We start from the raw sequence: 14396 nt of genomic DNA on the forward strand, positions 1-14396 counted from the left end.
GATTAGAGCCCCACCTACATGACCTCATTTTACCTTAGTCTCCTCTGTAAAAACCCTATCACCAAATACCGTCACCTTCTGAGGTGTCTGTGCCTATGTTTGTTGCTCTACATCCTCACCAGCATTTGGTGTTATCGGTGTCATTCTAATAGGAGTGTAGTGGTATCTTGTTGTTTTAATTTGTATTTCCCTGAAGACATATAGTGTGAAGCATCTTTTCATATGCTTAGTTGCCATCTGTATACATCTGTATGTCTTCTCTGGTGAGGCGTCTGTTAAGATCTTTGGCCCATTTTTAATCTTCTTATTGTTGAGAGGTATTGCTTTTTTCAAGAAAAGAAAAAAGGTTATAGGTTTTATAAAGAAATATCCCCATAAACGGCAGAGATGTGAAGATAGTGAACTTTCATCTCCTTTAAGGTGCATTCAGTTGCTTTTCATACTTCATACTGAGGAGCGATCAATTACTGATTTATTAAATGCTTAGAAGGTGCTTATCACCTCAACTTGGTCTGTGACGTACCAAAGATTGTAATTTTGCTGATTATGTAAATCTACACATACAGTCACACCAGCAATTCAGAGATTCATGCAAGGATCCTCTTTAGTTAGGGCATGATTGCATGGTTCAGAGTTTAAGGAAAGAGGTGGATGTTGCCTGGAGTGGAGAGGTCGGGTGGGGGGAGGGAAGAGTCCTTCAGGAGGACACACACACACACACACACACACACACACACACACACACACACACACACACACACACACACACACACACACACACACACACACACACACACACACACACACACACACACACACACACACACACACACACACCCAGAGCCCGTCTGGCGTTAGGACTATGTTACACCAGCTTTGTGATTCTAAGCAGGTCCTTTACACTTTCTGCCCCTGAGTCTGCTTGCTTTTGTTTTTCTTCTGAGTAATAAGGAGCATGGTTCTGTCCTCATGTGTTCTCCTCAGTGAAATGGGAGAGCTAGTTTGAACTTATAAACTGTAGTGTCTGTCACAGGCCTGCGTGGTGTGAGTGCTGTCTTGCCATCCTCATCCATTGTTCCCTGCAGGTGTACCCTCAGGCGGCCCCGAGGTGGGGGGCTGTGGTGATGGGGCTGGAGAGTCTCTGGTGGTCTCTCAGGTCCCACACGCCTGCACCCCAGTTCTTCACCCTGGCCCCGAGTCACCCAGGCATTTCCCTGAAGCACTTTCACCCTGGACAGGCCCACTCTGGGCTAGAACATGCTCCCCACAGGAAGATGGTGGGGTGGTTTAGAACCCCCTTCCTCCCATGGAGAGTCAGCTGCTCCCCAAGTGCTATTGACTGGATGTTTTTGTGTCCCCCCAAATTCCCTATATTGAAATCCCATCTCCCCAGGTGATGGAATGAGTAAGTGAGTCCTCTGGGAGGTGATGAGGTCATGAGGGTGGACCCTCACGATGGGATTAGAGAGTCCCATCACCCCTTCCTCCAGGTGAGGACAGAATCTGCCTGTCTTGATCCTGGACGTCCAGCATCCAGAACCGAGAGGAATCAACATCTGCTGTTTATAAACAGCTCCGCAAACACAAGTCTGTGTTTCTGGGACAGCAGCTTAGCTCACTGGGGCAGCCTCTGGGGACTCAGCCTTCTGGGTGACAGGGAGTCTAGGGGCGAGGCCCCTCCTGGCGACAGGAGGGGAGCCTGGGGCTGGGGAGGAGATGGAGTCGCCCTCAGGGTCCAGGCTGTGAGGCATCATGGTGACGCCGCGGCAGCGAATCTCCCAGGTGGCGTCGGGGTGGCTGGTCAGCTCCTCGTCCTCGTTTTGGGCTGGGCATTTGGTGGGGCAGGGAGGGCAGGGGCTCGGGACCAGCATAGCTCGACTGGCCCCTGTGCAAGGCCCTCTGTGTCCCAGAGGCCATCTGTGCTGAGCTGGCGCCCTGTGGTCCTGGATTCCAGGCGGAGAGTTAACCGAAGCCCAAGCCTACTCCCTGTGAACGGGGCCCTGAATGGATCGTGTTCTTCCTTTAGATGCCGGAGGCTCAGGAGGCAGCCCTGGAGGAGTCGCGCTGTGGGCTTCACCTTTACCAGCATGTGATTCTTCATCACTAAGGTAAAACTGCTGCCTCCTAAATAGGGCACAGAGGTGGATTGCAATAATAGAAAAAAAAGTGTCTTTTCATATATTATTAACTGGTGATATTACCAAGATATAAGGAAAGAGGGCCACATTCATTGATTAGTTAGGGGTGTCGATGTCTCTTGCTCAAACTGGAAAAAAAAATGAGTGGCATCTGGGTCATTTTTCCATCCAATACGAGTGTGGGTGACCAGCTGGCTTCACATCCTGGTTCTGCCAGTGCACACGGCCTGTGGCGAGTTCCATGACCATCCAAGCCTCCTGCATCCTCAGTGATTGCAGCAAGTAAATGGAGCTACACAGGCACATACTCACACATGGATAAATACACACACAGTCACAGACACACACACACACATGCACGTGTGCATTATTCCAACTCTAGAACATTCTGGAAAAGGTAAAACTATGGAGACGGTAAAAAGATGAGTGGTTGCCAAGAGGTAGTGGGGAGGGAAGGATGAGCACAGAGGATTTTTAGGACAGTTGAAACTTCATTCCTTGCTAGTGGGATGCAAAATAGTACAGCCACTTTGGGAGACAGTTTGGTGGTTTCTAACCAAACTGCAAACTACAAATCCTACTCTACGACCCAGCAGTCATGCTCTCTGTATTTACCCGAAGGCACATGAGAAACAGCAGATGCAGGGGGAGCTTCCTCTGAACCCCTTCATCTGCCTGAACACAGAGCCTCCACAGGAACTCAGGGGTCGCAGGTCCCCTCTCAGGAGCTTCACCACCAGGAAGGCTGACTCTAGTCACAGGAGAGGAGCTGAGAAGTGGACCCCACCCCCAGACAGACCCTGTCACCAACTGCCACCCTCCCATCCGTCCTCTAAGGGTCACTCATCTTCCCTGGAAACCATGTTCTCTCCCCGGAGAGGCCTGCACCCCGTCTCCTCCCCCAACTGAGGCTGTAGACAAGCTCTCAAATCTCACTGCCCCTTTGGGCAGTCACCTTTTGTCCTGTAAAGCCCTCATGCACATAATATTAAAATTTGATAAATGTATATACCTTTTCTCCTGTTAATCTGCCTGGTGTCAGTTTGTTTCGTAGACTGAGCCATGGAACCTCAGAGGGCAGAGGGAAAGTCTTTCCCCCCCTGCAGTGTACATCTCAAAAGGTCCTACTTTCTAGCCGATGACAAAGAGGGTGTTTTTAGGAGGGAAGAGGGCTTTGGATACAGAAAGATCTGGATTAGAATTCCAGCTCTGAATTATCTGCTCTGACCCTTGACAAGTTATTGATCTGTTGAAGCTTTGGTATGTTTGTCAGTAAAATAATGATTATTCCTATATCATAAGGTGCCAGTGAAAATGAAAATAAATGACATAATGTATGGAAAACATTTGATACAGTGCTCAACAAGTTGGTCACATTTCATAGGATCCAAAACACAAACGACTTAGAAATTCAACCATAATGTAATGTCATAAGATGGTCTATTTAACCACACACATGATTGAAGCTCATTGTTTTGGGTCCCCAACTGCAAACTCCCACAAACTCAAGCAATGTCACTAACTTAAAACACAGAATTTATCATCATCCTTGGATCACAGACCTGCTAGCCCAGACGCCCTTCTTAATAATTCAATCTATTTTAAACAAGAATCAAGGTTATATCCTATATCTATCTTATCTTAACAGCTTTATTGTCCTCAGTTTAATTATGTTGTATTTCAAAACCATTTTAGCAAGAAGCAGGGGTCAAAATGCCCATATATATATGTGTACATAGACATACAAATATCCATTACAGTAAACCCATACATGTCAATTCTATTCTAAATTCTGTTTAGAATAGCAGTCACAGTGGAAGTTAGCAGTTTTTCGTGAGTAAAATGCATCTTCCTCATCATGCCAGCTTTCTAAATCAGGATCCCTGGAAGAATGAAGAGCATACCAGCAGTGGAGTGACGTGGTATAGATTTGGGTCCAGCTGTGCCCCCAACTTGCCCAGCAGTTCTTGAAAATCATTTAACCTTCCTGAATCGACCTTTCCTCATCCCAAACAAGAGAAGAATAAAATTGCCCCTTCAAATCACAATGGTGTTGTTAGGATAAAATTAAATTAAATTATAAACTTTGAAAAACAGTATGGTAAGAACTATACAGACATAAGGTAGTTTTAGGTATATTTGTGTCCCTTAGGTAGAAGGTACCCAGGTAAAAGAAATTTTCAATATTACAAGCAATAAGCAAAGAGCAGAACTCCAATTCCTTGGCTCTCTGGCTTTTATCACCCATATTATAAACAGCATGAGTGTAATAACTAGCTTTCCTAATGAAATACCATATCTGGCAATTACCTTAATAACATTCCTCTGGATGATCATAAACTTCCACCTTCAGAAACGCCTGGAATAAATGTCCTCGGGTGCCACAGACTGATATAGGCTCTGATAAATGTGAGGCATTCAATTTCAAAATCTCCCTCATAAAATAATTCACAGGCTATTTAACAATGTCTGCATTTTTACTTCTCTCGTGCTGATAGAAAAGCGATGGCAGTAGCATTTATCATCTGTCCACTTGGCGCCATGTATGGCACTGTGCATTTCACACAGGACACCCTGTAGGTCTGGCAGTGAGGAAACTGAGGCTGGGCTGCCTCTGTCATCGGCCCAGCCCCTGCCCACGAAGAGTGACAGCCGGGATTCCACTCTGCCTCCCAAGACTAGGAACAAGCAGATTCTTTTTTTTTTTTTAATTAATTTTTATCGGAGTATAGGTGCTTTACAATGTTGTGTTAGTTTCTGCTGTACAGCAAAGTGAATCAGCTATATGTATACATATATCCCCTCTTTTTCGGATTTCCTTCTCATTTAGGTCACCACAGAGTACTGAGTAGAGTTCCCTGAGCTATACAGTAGGTTCTCTATTTTATACATAGTAGTATATATGTCATAAAATAGCAAGTATTTACACAGGGTCATAGCATTTGTGTAATGGACCAAATGTCTGTGTGCCCCCCACCCTGCCCAGAATTCACCTATGGAAATCTAAACCCCAATGTGAGGTTATCAGGAGGTGGGTGTTTGGGAGGTATGAGGTCATGAGAGTGGAGCCCCCGTGATGGGATTAGTGTCCTTAGAAAGGGGACCCCAAAGAGCTCTTCAGCATGTGAGGACACAGAGGACATAGGACAAGGTAACCATCTGCAACCCAGAGGAGGGCTCTCACCAGAGCCGACCATGTGGTCCTGGCGTCTCGGACTTCCCTCCTCCAGAGCTGTGAGCGAGAAATTCCTATTGTCTATAAGCCAGTCAGTCTGTGGCCCTGTTTTGTAGTAGCCTTAATAGACTAAAACAATTTGTATATTCAGTATGCTTGTCAAGGTTACCTTCATCATTTTTTTCCCTGGGATTCTTATATATATGGGGCCACATATATTTTTTCCCAAATAGTCCTAAAATAAACATTTGTTCTATTGTCCAAATAAATAAAAATAATCCAGAAAATCCAATTTTAAAAAAGTAAAATTTTCCCCCTAGGCTACCTAGTATAGGAAATACCATCAAGATTCTTTGTCGAGCCATCATCCAGATTTAAAGGAAATGTGATCATTGATAGAGGTGAGAATTACGAGCTGCAGAAGTTGTGAAGTCGATTCCCACTTGGTCACATTCTAAGGTGGAAAAGCACTTGGGTTTTCTCCCTAATTTGGTAACTGGCTGACCAGAGCCTGTGGACCTGCAGCTGATTTGAAGGACCTGCTTCCTGGTTGGGGGGACTGCATTGTGGGGTTCTGATCTTGTTTGCCAGAGAGGTCAGCCTGCTGAAAAAGATGTCCTAGGTTAAAAGACAAGTTCCCTTCCTAACAACTGGGCTTCAGCTAAAGTTACTGCCACAAGCAATTTACTGCCTTTTGAACTTAAATTAAGATGTTGATGCCTATTTCTTTTTATGAACAAGTCTGCTCATAAAGCATAATTACTGTAATGAAGATGCATTGCTTCTCTTTGGGGATTTATGGCGACTTATTTTGTTCAATTTGCTGAGGAATGTGAGACTGAAAGGAGAGGTAACCCCAAAGAGAAACTACCAAGGACAATTCTTAGGTAGAACAGATGAGACCAAGTGGGAGGGTGAGCGGTTATCTGGGCAGTCAGATGCCCTGGTCCCTGGCTAGAAGCACAGAGCTCTCGGTCGGCTGATGTAGATTTCCATCAAAGGGAAAATTTTACTTTCCCTTCTATTGATGGTGTCTCCTAATAAAGTAATAATTTGCATTTCTATGGTGCCTTTCATTTCTGAGGGCTTTACAGAAGCTTAATTATTTAGCTTTATCCTAGCCCTGAGAGGTGAGTTTCTTTATATGCTAACCTGAGGCATTGATAAGCTACATGACCTCCCTAAGGGCACTACTCAGAACTGATCCTGAAGAACAGCTAAATCCTGCTCCTGGGGACACGGCTGCTGCCTCCTTTTTTATTGTTCAGCTCATCCGAGTACTTTTCTCACATCTCACAGATGTTTCTTTTTAAACTCCCATCATCGTCACCCCATTATTATGTGTCGTAAAGAATCATAGCCAAGGAAACCCCTGTGGAACATAGCATACTCTCTAAGGGATTCCTGCCTAGTTTCTTTCCATGATTAGTGAAGGGCTCACCCACCCTGTACGGTCACCCTTCCCTGGAGGTTTTCTCACAAGAGTGGAGACCGGAAGGATCCAGAGTCTCATTCCAGAGGGGCACCCTACGCAGCCCACACTCAGAGGCCACTCTCCTTTGGATAATCGTGTGTCATATATGAGACCCGCTCAGGAGTTGTGTATTCATATGTTATAACCTCTATTTGGATAACAGAATAATAATGCCAAACAGGTTTCTCTTTCAGCCATCCAGATCTAGGATGCCCCAGTTGAGCTTGAGGCAGGATTTGTGAGGTAAAGAGGAGAAAGAGTTTAGGATTCCAAAGGTTACAAAGGCTGAGGAAGAAGACGTATCATTGGGTGGGCCTGAGCTTACAGAACGAGGGGATAAAGCCCACGTTTACAAGCCACCCCTCCCCCTGTCCCCCAAATATGTGTGCTCCAGCTAAACTGAAGGATGACAAATGGACTTCCATTTGGTAATCTAAACTTTTCCCCAAGAGACAGTATAGAATCTCTTTCAAAAATGGTATTTCTTAAGTGTTATTTTTGAAGGACAAATGTAGACTCTTAGTGCGTGGATACCAAAGCCCAATTTCTTACAAGTTTTGTTGTGAATGTGACTTTTTTGGTTGGGGTTTGGAAGGAGATGTTACTTAATTGTCTGAGATGTAACTGTCAACTCAAATGAATCCAAGGACAGTCACCCCATGGGCTCTCTCCTTGAGAGGTGTGGAGCCTGTGAGGTAAAGGGCAGCCACGGGATCCAGGGATCAGTGGATCTGGTCCCCAGGGCAGTGGCCTGCTACCTTAACATCCACTGTGGTTGGAATTTAGTTCCCTCAGTGTGTAATTGGGGGTCAAGGGTAAGAACAGTCTCTTTGCCTCATATCTCTGAACCTAGCAAACCAAAAATAAAGAGAGGGAGGCACAGCCCAAAGCAGCCCAGTGCCTCTGCCTGCCTCCACTGCCCCCTCCCCTTGCTGGATGGGCCTGAACACGCAAGGGGTCTGGATCACACACAGCTCTGAATGGCGCTAACAGGAAACCGCTTTGTTTACAACACTGAACTGCTTCTGCTCACAGGGCTTTGCTGGCCAGACAGAGATGCTTTGGAGGTGACGTAATGAGATGTATTTGAATAAACTCTTTCCACTGGTGTGAACATTTTTAATGAAAAGAAAGAACTTCTTTTCAAAGATGAGCTCTCATTCCTCTGAACATGATTTCAGAGCTCTTCGACATTTACCCCGTCCCTGCCAGGGGTGGGATTGGTGCAGTGATGTGTCCTGAAAAGTGATCACCATTGGAGAACTCTGTGAACTTGCCTCTGCGGTTCTGGTACTTTCCTTCCTTGTGGCACTTCTGAATTTGCTTTATCGTTTATGAATCTTGGTGGCCAGTACTCTACATGGAAGTACACAGTGTACTTGGGTGCTTGGGTGGTGGTCTGTGCAGTGAATCCAGTGTGAGGTTTGCATCAGGCACCTTCGTGAGTCTCGGATCAGCACAGCCTCACACAGACGGGTTTCTAGACAGACAGTGTCTCTTACATCTATTCTCTTTATGAAGAGCATCCTTTCAACTGTTTTCCCTGTTTCTTTGTCATAGTCGGTGTTCTCCACAGCAGGGCTGCAGTTGAGTTGGGCTGAGAAGGCTTCGTGTACCAGCAGGGCTGTCATCCTGTGGGGTGAGTGGCAGGCATGAGGGCGCCGGGCAGCCTGGGCTCTGTTCTGACCACCCAGTCGGCAGTCACTGGAGCTCACAGTTGATGGAGCATGTCCGGCCCTCAGATCCCCAACCTCAAACGCATGCGTACACATGCACAGACACACACACACACACAGGAGTGTCTGTGGTCCTTCCACACCAGGCACCAGGAGCCCAGGGTGCTCGACTCAGCCGACTCTTCCCAGCACATCCCAGCAGTTGATGTGTCATGACAGCAGCTCCGCTGAAGACATTGCAGAGATTAAGTATTAATTTCTGAGGCCATATCTCTGTGCATCAGGCAAAGGTTATCACCAGTCAGTGGTTCTCCAAGTGTGGAAATGCTGTTTTGTAGCCCCGAGACCCACTGATTCAGAAACTCTGCAGTTGGGGCCAGCACTCGGTGTTCTAAGAAGGCCTCCAGGGACTCTGATGCCTGCTCATGTTGAGGATGAAGGGATTAAAATGACTTAGAACTGAAAACATCTGAACGATCAGCAGCCACAGAAAGAAATGTCATCTAAATTTAAGCAGATACTCCAGAAAATACACTTCTATTCATCCCCTCCAGGGGAGTTTCCTGTTAGGAAGAAAGCTGATTTTGCAGCTGGAAGTGAGAATTCAGCGGCCCTCCAGAACCCTCCACACTTTCCCACTGAAGTCCTAAGCTCTCCCTTTGTTTCAGCTGGTATATGGACCTTTATCTCATTACGGAGCACACACGGGTGTACACAGACACATGCCAGTCAGGCTTGCACGTTTCCTGTGAATCTGCCTGTTGTCCGTTAATCCGAAGGCCCCCAGTCATTGACCCAAGGTGGTAGAGAAAACTTTCTTCCCAGTAAGAATTAGTGGTCTTGGACTCACTTGCTCATCTGAAACATGTTACCAATTACCAATGCCTGTTTTTACACGTCAGCTGGTGAAATCTCGTGTGGAAGAGATTGACACAAGAACCTGCTTTTCTGGCCTGAGACAGCACTGTGCCAGAATCTCCCATGAAGTATTTCACCTCATCCTCACACTAAACTTGAGAGGTAGCAATCGTTCACACCATCTTGACGAGGCAATAGGTTAAGAGAAGGCAAAGACCCAGGGTTAGGTAACTTATTTTAGGGGAGGAGAAATATCTTCTAAGTTCTCGACTGGGACCCCAGCAACAAAAGACAAAATGCAGACATGTTTGTCTAACATAAGTTTTATGTGACTCATAAGGAAATGATGACCTGAAGAAATGGTTAAACCTGAGAATTTTTATTCTGGGTGTGATAAGAGTGGAGGGTCATGGAAAGATGTGATAGGCAAAGAGTCTGAGTTCAGGGTGGTGCACTGGTGGGACAGCTAGGCCTATTCACGAGGTTCCTCTCTGTGTCCCTCATCTAGTAGGATTTGCATTTCTTTCAAAGCAAAACTGGAGAAGATTCAAGGTTGGAAGTTTAGTCAACATTAGTTGCCCAAATAGGATAAGAATGAGCCTGAGAATGAAGTGACAAGTTTGAAGGACAACTGGAACTCAGTGCCAGGAGAGACTGATAAAGGGGTAGCAGCCCTCTCACCTCCACGAATGCCCCCCTGTTGGTCTCAGAGAGCAGCACGCTGGGTCAGGCATTGTGTGTGCGTGTGTGTGTGTCCTTCAAGTTAGCCGTGATTCCCCAAAAAGCTGGTAGAATGCAGTGCTTTAAATCCACTCAGAAATATTCGCTGAACCAGTATAGAAATACAGTCCTTTCTCGTTCTTTTCCCTCTCTGAAATCTGTGAAAACAAAAAGAATATTTTATCCATGACAAACCGTTCACTTATAGAGCCAACACAATTCCTAAAGATATAGAGCCAACTTAAAATGTGTTAAATTTTTAAAAAATCAGTTTATTTCTGTGACTGTTTGAAATTAGTTTATATGCAATTTAACAGGGAAAACAATGTTCAAATAGCAATGCAAGGTATTAACTTTCTGATAAAAAGATGCTATTTTCATTTGGTCAATATTAAAACTAGATTTGAAGGAACCATGCAAATTTATACTTCGTAACAAATACATTTATACATTTAAATTTCCCATTCACAACTACATAAGCTCTTTCCGAATAAGGTACTTTATTGCTTGACATAAGGCACTTATGCAAAGATTTAGGAATACCAGGCTTGGTGAAGTTATAGCTACATTTACAAAGGGCTTTGACTAATTTAATTGAGTGTAACAGACTTGAGTTCTACAAAAACAAATATTTGGGATTTTGCCTGTTACTGCTGTGGTTTTTATAATGTCAAGCAACTGGTCTGATTAAAATTCTCACCACTTTGGCATCGTTTATAGGCAAACTACAGGGAAAAAATGTTTATTCCAACTGTCAGCCAGTATAGGCTAATGCTTCATCATATCCCTAATAAAACCTAGATCCAGATGTTTTAGAGGAAAGCATACGATTTCTACTGGCTGTACCACATGAGAAAAGGAGAAATAGCAGTTTAGTAACAATCAATCTGGAACATTCACTACCACCAAAGTACTTAGGACAGTAAATTATCCAATTCTGTGACCAATACAACAGTGCTTGATCATGTTTAATGCATACTGTGCTATCTGCTGTCAGTTCTCCCATGAATTAATTAATTTAGCCAAAAATCTTAGGGAAAGATTGCATCTGAATATAATCCTATGTTTTCGCATAATGGAAATAATCCAGGACAGAAAAAATAAAACACACACAAGCAAAACATTTTTTCTTGCACATCAGAAGTTAAGCTATGAGTGTTTGGGGGACAGTAGCGGGGGAGTCTCAGGCTTTGGATTGTCTGGGAAGTGTTCCCCACTTCTTCCAGTTTCTTTCCCAACTTCCATGCAGCAGCCTACAGCTTGATCAGGCTTACAGTTCTCTTTGAACATTGTAAAGATGCACGTTCTCCTTATTATAAATGCCTAATCCTTAGTTGAAACTATCTGTCACAATAGTGTCCTGTAGTGAAAACTTGTACAAGATAATTATGTGGTGAGTGAGCAATACAATGTTGCCTTTATCTGTTTGAAATGGGATGCCTTCTCATCTAATCAGCTGCCTTTTGTCCTTATATTATAAGGCAGGTGAATGAGAGCCACTGAATAGCCTTTGTAAAGCATTTGTTGGTACACATTCCACTCTGTCTAGATTAATGAGCAATATTTAGTGTTTACCATCTCCCCACTTTACAAGCATCATTTTCCATTGTTGCTCTACAGAGTGGTAGAAATATGGAGCCCAGTCTTTCCCTCTGAATGCTTGTAAGATTGCTCGCAAAATGTTCTCTGATAACAGGCTGGAGAGAACGTGTCTTCTGCATGTTGCATTTTACCAGGAGACGCTCACTGCCTGCCAAGTGTGGCCCACGTGGAGGCCAGTAGTGGACTTCGCTTTGATTCCCTTTTCTTTTTTCTTCCTCCTTCCCTCCTTCCCTCCCTTCCTTCCTTTAACATATATGGAGCAATTACTATGAACAAAGTAAATACTGTTGTTAATGCCATTTTTAAGATGAGGAAAATGAGGTTTTTAGAAGTTAAATAACTTACCTATTGTTCCACATGTAAAAGGTAATGAAGCTGGATTTTAATCCAGGACTGCCTGACCCTACAGAGCACACCGTTACCCGTTCCCTTTACGGCTTCCAGAAACCTCTTTAGGACGTGGTCTGGCATCATTCAGGGGGACAGCAAACACAGTCTCATTGGAGATATCAGGGCAGCACCCAGATGAGGGAATCTCTCCTCAAGTAGTCGTGCTCTCACCCCTGAACACCTTTGGCTACCTCTCTACCCCTCTCACTTGCACGAGAGCCAGAGCTTTCCACGTGTATAGCTGCCTCTCCATGAGTTGGGGAAGGTTGATGGTAAAAGCTCAGTTCAGCATGCTGTGCAAGCAGTAGTGTACCAGGGATGCCACGATCTTTCTTCCTGTTCCTTGTGCAAGTTGTCAACCTATTTGATTGGGAAAGTCCACCCCCATTCCCACACTCCATCATCCACGGCTCCCAGCTCTTCCTCCCTCTTCTAAAATTCAGGGGGTCAGACTGCCTGCCTTCTAGGGAAAGGGAAACCTTTCCTCTTGTTGATGGGAGATTTAAGCTCTGACTTTTTCTATTGAAGTATAATTTATTTACAGTATGTGTTTGTTTCAGGTGTATAGTGTGGTGATTCAGTTTTTTTGCAGATTATATTCCATTATAGGTTATTACAAGATATTGGGTATAATTCCCTGTGTTATACAGTAAATCCTTGTTGCTTATCTATTTTATGTGTAGTAATTTGTATCTGTTAATCCCATACTCCTAATTTGTCCCTCCTTCACCCCTCCCCTTTGGTAACCGTAGGTTTGTTTTCTATATCTGTGAGTCTGTTTCTGTTTTGCATATACATTCATTTGTATTATTTTTAGATTCCACATATAAGTGATACCATATGATATTTATCTTTTTCCGTCTGACTTACTTGGCTTAGTATGATAATCTATAGGTCCATCCACATGGCTGCAAATGACATTATTTCATTTCTTTTTATGGCTGAGTAATATTCCATTGTATATATGTACCACATCTTCTTTATCCATTCATCTGTTGATGGACACTTAGGTTGCTTCCATGTCTTGGCTATTGTAAATAGTGCTGCTATGAACATTGGAGTGCATGTGTCTTTTCAAATTAGTGTATTGTTTTTTCCCGATATAAACCCAGGAGTAGGATTGCTAGATCATATGGTAACTCTATTTTTATTTTTTTAAGGAACCTCCATACTGTTTTCCGTAGTGGCTGCACCAACTTACAGTACCACAAACAGTGTATGAGGGTTTCCTTTTCTCCACATCCTGTCCAACATTTGGGTTTTCTTTGTAGACTTTTTGTCGATGGCCATTCTGACAAGTGTGAGGTGATACCTCGTTGTGGTTTTGATTTGCATTTCTCTAATAATTAGTGATGTTGAATATCTTCTCATGTGCCTGTTAGCCATCTGTATGTCTTCTTTGGAAGAAAGTTTATTCAAGCCTTCTGCCCATTTTTTGGTTGGATTGTTTGTTTTTGGTAATGAGTTGTATGAAGCTCTAACTTTTATGGGCCATTAACTTTGCACTGTCAAGGATTAGGAAGGAAGGGAATAGGGTACTTCTTGAGTGAGGTATAGAGTAAGCAGAGACGGGACCAGGAGAGGCCAGGCTGAGCAAGTGAGGGAATGACCAGGTGGAGTCTTAGAGAGTCTGGTGCTGGTGTTGAGGAAGATGGCAATGGCGGCACAAGCCACTACCTGGAAATACTAAGGAAATGCAGGCAGAAGGGCAGAGGTGGCGACCTTTGCTCAAATGCCCAGCAGCTTCTAGAATCCCGGACACACACCCCAGCCTACCTTACCAGTTACCACTCCCACCCTTAAGAGTAGAATTGTGCCCCATGCCTCCTGGTGGCACATTAGGGTGCCCCTAGGTCTCATGTAAACCCCAAGTGGATGCTCTCCCCATACACCTAAAGCAGGAGGCCAGGGCACCTGGCAGGGTGGGTGTCATGGTGTTCCTGAAGCCAGCAAGCGTGAGCCCTCAGCGCTGGACCATTGAGAAGTTTGAACCCCCAGAGCAGCAGTGTTTGTTAAGTATCGGCGTAGAGACCGTTAACACATCCAGCCTGCCTTCAAAAGTGTTGCACAGACTTTGCTCTTGAGCCATAAGGCTGGAATGAAGCAGTGCAAGGTTTTGTGACATAGAAGTGGGAGTTCCTCAGCTGGAATCCCTACAAGCTGTGCCTCCAACCTTCCTCATGGGCTGATGCTCCAGAGGGTGGAGCGCCTGTTTCTCAGCGATTGTGGTTCACCAGGTCAGCCATGCGTGTTCCTGTGTGTGTGTCCGCATGTGTGTGTGTGCATGCATGTGTGTATATCATGATGGGGGTGCCTTTTGAAAAGCCCCCCAAGTGATTTGCAGCTCCCACTCCCCTTGAGAA

The 14396-nt window shown here is 44.6% G+C and overlaps 2 long non-coding RNA genes across 2 annotated transcripts in view; one reads left to right on the plus strand and one right to left on the minus strand.

Annotated features, from left to right (window-relative positions):
- Positions 1 to 14396, plus strand: part of LOC117197391 (uncharacterized) — a 416054-nt gene that overhangs the window by 292751 nt on the left and 108907 nt on the right. Inside the window, exon 3 of the long non-coding RNA XR_004477979.2 lies at positions 2027 to 2108. This is a non-coding gene — a long non-coding RNA (uncharacterized LOC117197391). The remainder of the gene's footprint in view (positions 1 to 2026; positions 2109 to 14396) is intronic.
- The window catches only part of LOC125963429 (uncharacterized), a 162177-nt gene that overhangs the window by 98078 nt on the left and 49703 nt on the right, over positions 1 to 14396 (minus strand). The window lies entirely within an intron of this gene.

The sequence above is a fragment of the Orcinus orca genome, chromosome 2 (genome assembly GCF_937001465.1).
Source record: "Orcinus orca chromosome 2, mOrcOrc1.1, whole genome shotgun sequence".
Classification (NCBI taxonomy): domain Eukaryota; kingdom Metazoa; phylum Chordata; class Mammalia; order Artiodactyla; family Delphinidae; genus Orcinus; species Orcinus orca.